Consider the following 8,295-nt stretch of genomic DNA (forward strand, 5'->3'; position numbering starts at 1 on the left):
ATTGACATGATTCCAATTTTATTCAGTATTTAACTTATTAGGCTATCTAATACAATTGATTTCGTATAAAAATACCAAGTAACGAAAGAGTTATAATTTTTTTAAAGATGAGGCAGAAACTGAAATTTCTGAAGGGATATCAAACTTTAAGTCGCTAATTTTTTTTTTGTATACGTTAATTTGTAAATTTATTCCTGTGACGCATATCTACTTTCAAGCATAGTATATTCATAATGAGTGTTCGTAAAATAGATTCGCACAATATTCATAAGAATCAAATTTAAAGAAAGTGTAAACATCTCTAAATCAACTAAAGATGTACATCACCGGCTTCTCCATGACATGTTGCATCATCCTTTACCATCATCTACGCCGCAAGAAAAATCCATTCAACCTCTAGGAAGGGAATTAACCCATAAATTTGAAACTAAATAGATATCATCGGTGCAACTCGTTATCAAATTAGAAATTTCGAACTATAGATTCATACCGTCGCATATAAATGGATTTCCGGCAAAACCCAATTACTATAGCATTATCATAACTCGTAGAGCCAAAGAATGATCATTCAAGCTGTTGTAGTGCCGAAGCACCGTACCCGAAGGTACCATTTCATTCAAACATTTATCGAAAAATCAAATTTGAAAACGAATGAACACTTGCACCTCTACCTACCTTGAATTTTCTTGGATAAAAGAACAAAATGTATAGAAAGCCTTCCTTCTTCTCACCCTTGTTATACCTTAAGTTTAACTTGATATGAAATATATTTTTTTGAGAGAAAATGAGATGAAATTCGAATTTGAAGAGGAGTGTAATGAAAAAGTGACCTTCCACTTCTATAACCTTTCTTTTTAATGAAAAATTAAGTGGGGGAGTTGTATTATCATTAAATTTATTAAATTTAGTCTTTAACTAAGAATTTGAAGAGTCTCTAAGCCATAAAAATAATTTATATGAAAATTTTATAAAAAACATCTACATGGTGATTCGAACCTAGGTTACCTATAAGAAATACCATGTAGATGACCATTGTGACAACCCAGTTATTTCTTAAATCTTTGTAATCAATTTTACTTAAATTTAATCTCTTAAATTGCTGGACTTTTAATTAACTTATGACTTGGGCTTTCGTAATCTTACATGAGTTGAGCTTCCATAGGTCGTTTCTAAAATGGGTTAGGTTCGTGGTGTTAGATCATCATAAAATATTAGCATAATTCTATTTTATTTTTTTCGGCTACTACAACCCTTACACTTTAAATAAAATTTCGTCCTTGAAATTTACCTTATGGTTGGACAAAGAGTGTTGGGTATTTGTCTTTAACTTATTCTTCTCTTTTCCAAGTAGCTTCTTCTACTCCATGATTATTCCATTGCACCTTGACCAGTTGAATCTCCATGTTCCGTAATTTATGTACCTTTTGATCCAATATCTTGATCGGTAATTCCTCATAAGATAAGTCTTTTTGTACTTCCAAGGATTAGTAGTTGACCACATGATCAGAATCATGCATATACTTTCTGATTATCGATACATGAAACACATTGTGAACTGCCGATAGTTCAGGTGGCAACGTCAATCGATAAGCCACATTTCCAACCCTGTCAAGTATTTCAAAAGGTCCGATATAACGAAGTCGTAGTTTGCCTTTCTTGCCGAACCTAAGTACACCCTTTATTGGTGCCACCTTTACAAAAACTTTCTCTCCAACTTCAAATTCCAAGTTTTTTCTCTTAGTATCTGCATAGCTCTTTTGTCTATCTTGCGCGGCCTTTATCCTGGTATGGATCTTATCAATGGCTTCAACTGTTCTTTCAATAATCTCTGGTCCCAAAACTCTCTTTTCTCCAACTTCATCCCAATGAACATGTGATCTGCATTTTCTACCATAGAGAGCTTCATACGGTACCATTCCAATAGTTGCTTGGAAACTGTTATTATATGCAAATTCTACCAGAGGTATATACAATTCCCAACTGCCTCCTAGATCCAGAACACAAGCCCTTAGCATATCTTCCAAAGTTTGAATGGTCCTTTCAGACTGACCATCAGATTGAGGGTGATATGCTGTACTGAAATTCAATTTCGTTCGCATAACTCCTTGTAAGCTCTTCCAAAACTTTAAAGTAAATCTCAGATCTCTATCAGATACAATGGACACGGGGACGCCATGCAATCTTACTATCTATCTAATGTACAACTGTGCCAACTGATCTAGACTGAATGTCATTTTACTGGAAGAAAATGAGCAGACTTTGTTAGACGATCCACTATTACCCATATAGTATTCTGTCCTCTTGCTGGCCTTGGAAATCCTACCACAAAATCCATTGCGATATTTTCCCACTTCCATCCAGGTATGTCTAATGGATTTAATAACCCTGCCGGTCTTTGATGTTCCACTTTAACTTGTTGGCATACTATGCATTTTGCTACAAATGAACCTATACTTCTTTTCATATTCCTCCACCAAAATGCATTTCAAAGGTCTTGATACATTTTTGTACCACCAGGATGTGTGGCGTATAGGGTGGAATGAGCCTCCACCAATATCTCCTTCCTCAAAACTTCATCATTTGGTACACAAATTCTTCTTTTAAACATTAGTGCCTGATCCGAAACTATTCCAAAATCATTTCTCTTATCAGTACCAATCTCGTTCTTGATCTTCTGTAAGAATGGGTCTTTATCCTGTGCTTCTATGATCCGATCTCTAAGAGTAGGTCGAACCATCAAAGTTGCTAAATGAGCAGTGACTTGTTCTAGTGTGGTAATCACTTCAATTTGCAACTTTTCCAAGTCTTTGATCAACTCCATCGAAATAGTAGGCAATGATGCCAACTGTCCCATCGACTTTCTGCTTAGAGCATCAGCAACAACATTAGCCTTACCCGGATGATAATGAATAGTGCAATCATAATATTTCACTAGCTCCAACCATCGTCTCTGTCTCATATTCACTTCTTTCTGTGTGAAGAAATATTTGAGAATCTTATGATCCGTATAAATATCGTACTTCCCTCCATATAAGTAATGACGCCATATCTTTAATGCATGAACCACTGTCGCAAGTTCTAGATCATGCGTCGGGTAGTTTTGCTCATATTGCTTCAATTGCCTTGAAGTATAGGCAATTACTTTTCCATACTGCATCAATACACATCCCAAACCTTGCTTGGATGCATCACTATATATAACAAACAATTCTGAACCTTCAAGTATGGTTAATATAGGTGATGTAATCAGTCGTTATTTTAGCTCCTGAAAGCTTTGCTCACACTTATCTGTCCGTTGAAACTTTACTCATTTTCTTGTCAATTGTATCATTGGTCCAGCTATTTTGGAGAATCTCTCTATAAATCTTCGATAGTACCCAGCCAATCCTAGAAAATTTCGAACTTTACCAGCATCAGTCAGTATCTTTCAATTAGTTACTGCTTCCACCTTTATTGGGTCCACTTCAATTCCTTGGACAGTAACTACATGACCGAGAAATCCAACTCGTTCAAGCCAAAATTCGCACTTTTTAAATTTGGCGTATAACTTTTCCTTGCATATTATCTCTAACGCTATTCTAAAATGTTTCTCATGTTGATCTTTACTCTTGGAGTATATCAAAATGTCATCAATGAAAACTATAACAAATTGATCCAGATACTGATGAAAGACTCGATTCATCAGATCTATGAACACTATCGGAGCATTTGTCTATCCGAATGGCATAACTGTGAACTCGTAATGTCCATAACGAGTTCTAAAAACTGTCTTATGTATATCATCTGCCTTAACCTTCAATTGATAATATCTAGATCGTAAATCGATTTTAGAAAATGCCTTAGCCCCTTTCAATTGATCAAAGAAATCCTCAATTCTAGGGAGAGGATACCTATTCTTGATGGTCAAACAGTTCAACTCCCGATAGTCGATACACATTCTCATACTTCCATCTTTCTTCTTTACAAACAATACTGGTGCACCCCATGGTGATACACTTGGTCGAATAAAACTAAGGTCTAACAATTCTTGTAACTGGATTTTCAACTCTTGAAATTCCTTTGGGGCCATTCTGTGTGGGGCTTTAGATACTGGCGCCGCTTCGGGAACCAGATCTATTGTGAATTTCGCTGATCTATCTGGTGGAATACCAGGTAAATCTTCTGGAAACACATCTATAAATTCTTGTACCATCGGTACATCCTCAATCTTTGTCGTTGCTAGTTTTCTCTAAAGATATTAACTAGAAACCATTGAGATGTTTCTTTTCTCTACATTTCCTCGGCTTGTAAGGTCGAAACCAGTTGGAGATGGGGTTTGGTCTTTATTCCGAGGAAAGAAAATTGTTCTTCTCCTGTTTTTGAAAAGACACTTCCATTTCTCTACAACGAATGGTCGCACAATTACATCCTAACCAATCCATGCCCAAAATCACATCAAAGTCCTTCATATCTATCATATACAAATTAGCTTCTAAGGTTTTTGCCTCAATATCGAATTTCACTGACTTAGCTAACTTGTCTGTGTTCAATGTCCTGCTTGAGGGGAGGCTAACTTCTAGTGTACTCTTTGACTTATTACAAGTAATACTAGATTTAGCAATTAAAGATGTTGATACAAAAGAGTGAGTAGCTCCTGAATCAAACAGTATATAAGCAGGTATATTGGCTACCAGTACAATACTTGTTATTACGTTTGAGTTCTCCTCTGCATCTTTTTGAGTCAATGTAAAAACTCGTACTTTCCCCTTCTTGTTCTGATCATTGTTATCATCCTTCCTCTGAGCAAATGTGGGACAATCCCTAGCAATATGTCCTGATTTGCCACACCGAAAATAGGCATTCTCCTATATAAGCATTCACCACGATGAGGCTTACCACACTTAGGGCATGGCTCTACTGCAGCTACCATGGCCTTACTAGCGCTAGATCCGATATTAACTTTCTTATTTTGTCATTTGCCCTTTCCTTTGTCTTGACCATTCTACTTTCTCTTTCCAATTTGCCCTTTATCCTGTTGGTTGTACAATTCACGAAGTTGCTCTGCATTAGCCTTTTGATACCAGATAGCGTGAGCTCGTTCCAGCATCTCACGGTACGACGTGAAGCGATGTGACATAAGGATCATACTTAGGTCTGGGTTTAACCCTTGCCCGAACCTTCGAGTTTTCTTAATTTTTGTGCCAACCAGATGTGGAGCATACCTTGAGAGTTGATCGAACTTTCGCTCGTAATCCGTTAGGGACATATTACCCTGCTTGAGTTGAAGGAATTCGTTCTCTTTGAAATCCCTTAGAGATTGAGGAAAATATTTGTCCATCACTTCCTCCTTGAATTGTTCCCAAGTTATTGCCAATTACTGCTCCGGAATCCTAGTTCGGGACATCGAATCCCACCAGTGACTTGCGTTACCGTAAACATAAACTTCGCACATTGAACCCTTTGGGCATCAGTGCAGTCTATGAGCCGAAAATTTCGTTCTAGCTTACGAAGCCATTCCTCAACTACTAGTGGACCAGATGCTCCATCGAAGGTAGGGGGCTTACGCCTTCAAAATAACTCAACTACCGAGGCGTGAGTCGGAAGAGTAATAGGAGCTGGTGGTGTAGGTGGAGCGGGATTTTGATTCAGCCTGCCAAGATCTTGAACCGCTTGCAGGAGATCCCTTATCAAGTTGTTCTGGTTTGCTCGAGACATTTTCCTAGAGATAAGACATAATATCTCACATTAACTTCGTTTGCCAATACCAGAATACTTAAAAAAAATAAGGTAGTCCTCAAATTGATCATAATTTTCCTTTATTAATAGTACTCATTGCAATCAGGACATACAGTAGGTCGACAATTTTTTTTTTCAAAAAAACATAAAGAAAAAGATATCACAAGGAAATGGAAATCTAAATTTCTAATCCCTATGAATCTTGCGAATCTTCTTCGGTGGAGCCTCATCTTCGGAGGAGTCTTCTATCTCAGGCCCTGACTTTTGGTTCATTTCAACCAGTGGCTCAGGTTCATGCTCATGATCATTCTCTAAGTCCAACCCAGAGTCATCCTCATGCTCCCATTTGGGATCTTCTTCAAGGTCTGATTCAAACTGAGGTTCGGGCTCGAGCTCAACCTCATTATTGGGCTCAATTACTATCTCCGGTTGGCGTTCTAAACTATCAATCCATCTGTCTAGAAAGGTCTGACAATATATACCAAATTTAATCGTATCTGGGTGCTCTGGATGGTTACCCTCTAGCATCTCATTCCTAACAATGACTCCCATGTTTCCCCACTGAGGTGAAAGTGAATGTATAAGGTTATTCACAACCTCGATATGCGTGATCTCCAGTCCCGCATTTACAGCAGTCATACATCTCTCGTAGATGTCATGTACGTGTTCAACAAGTGGACGAAACGGGTCAATCACATAGTTCTCATAGGACTGGATGATGGCCCTATGGTTCAACACTTCTATACAAACTGTGGCCTTTCTAGCGGTCTGATAAGTTCTAGCCATGTCTGTCACATAAGTGTCCAATTATGTGTTATCTTCATTAGTGATATCAACTTATACATTATGCTCTTGAGGTTCTAATATGATGGCCAATCATCATTTCTTCACGTATATTTAAACAAAATATAATGTACATAGTATATTTCATTCAAAACATTATAAGCATTTTTCATAGATTCAAGCTTAAATGATTAAAAAAAATCAAAATCATGCTCGAAAAAATAATGTGGAACATAATATTTTATTCCATACCTTGGGCTCGTCGGATGAGGTCAACTAATAGACGCAAGATGCCATAGAGTGCCTTAAAAGTTTCATTTTTTTTTCATCTCATAAATAAAATACATTAAGTCTACAGAATCGACTAAACTCGTACGTTGATACCACGTTGTAACGCCCCGACCTGCATGGATGGAAACGTCACTCAAATCATTGTACCTTAACCGTAAAGTTAGTCCAACATATTTTTAGTAGAAGGAATAAAGATTAAATTTTAAAATTTAATTAAAGAATTTTTTTATTTAAACAATAATTCAATTCTAAAAGAAAAAAATTTCAAAAAAATGTTTTTTGAATGGGTTCCATGCCTGTAGCAACTATTGACGTGAAATTTTGGCAAAACTTAAAAAGTAATGTTGTTGTTCCAGTTTTTGTCTCAAACAGTAATTGTCAAAATAAATTTGTTTTCATAGCTATCGACCTTGAAATTTCATCAAATTTTAATGTAAGGTAGTAAACTCCTTATAATATGACATAGTAAAAAACTAGCTTCCGTCGACATCATATGGGATATTAAAATATTTTTCAAAACTCAGCAGCGACCCGGTTGAAAGGTAACTGGTGCAGTTCACATAAAATGGCATATAAAATTCCACCGATATCAAAACCGCATGATTTTAAATTTATTCAGTAGCTAATCCATGAGACTATCAAATCCAATTTGTTTCATCGAAAAATTTCAAGTAACGAGTGAGTTATGAATTTTTGAAAACAAGGGTAGAAATTGAAAAACAGAGACAGCACCCGTGCAGTGCCGAGCCGGCCCGCGGTGGTGACGGCACCCGCGTGTGGGCTTATGACCGAACCCGATAGGATATAGATCTCCCCCCTTCCAAAGACTATTGGTACCCCTTGGGCCCAAACCCAATTTCCAAACTTGCACCATATAAACCACTCCAAAATTTCATAATTTTCCTATGTGGGATAAGTGTTTGGGCAAATCAAATTCTTCACTAATTCATAGTTTCAAGTGGGTTACTTTGACATTAAATATTTCATTCAATTCTAACTAATTTTTGATAAATAAATATACCATGTTCATCATCTTGCGGAGTATAGTGTGAATATACTAGGTCCCGTATTAATTAAGATGTTGGTCACACTGAAATTTGGATCCAAAGTTGACCCATTTTATACCATTTTCTAACATAACTAACTTGTTAATTTACAATTTAACAATAAAATAATAAAAACAAATCAATTTCCCCTACGTTTTTCCAAGATACAAGTTTATTTCCAATTTTACTTGTCATTTTTGTCAGTTTATTCATGACAATAGAAAAATTCAGCCCTTGTTTGAGCACAATTTTATTGAAAAATGTATTTTTCAACAGCATTTAAACATCATTTCAACCACACATTCTTCCATAAAATAATATTATACGCAAATTCAAATTTTTTTCTTATTTTTAATAACACATTTCTTATCAATACACTATTTAAAAATTTATTCTCTACCCCAAAATTGGGCTCAAACAAGGGCTCAATTTCTCTATGATCTCTGAGAAATGAAATAAA

This window comes from Olea europaea, chromosome 20, assembly GCF_002742605.1.
Source record: "Olea europaea var. sylvestris chromosome 20, O_europaea_v1, whole genome shotgun sequence".
In the NCBI taxonomy this organism is placed as follows: domain Eukaryota; kingdom Viridiplantae; phylum Streptophyta; class Magnoliopsida; order Lamiales; family Oleaceae; genus Olea; species Olea europaea.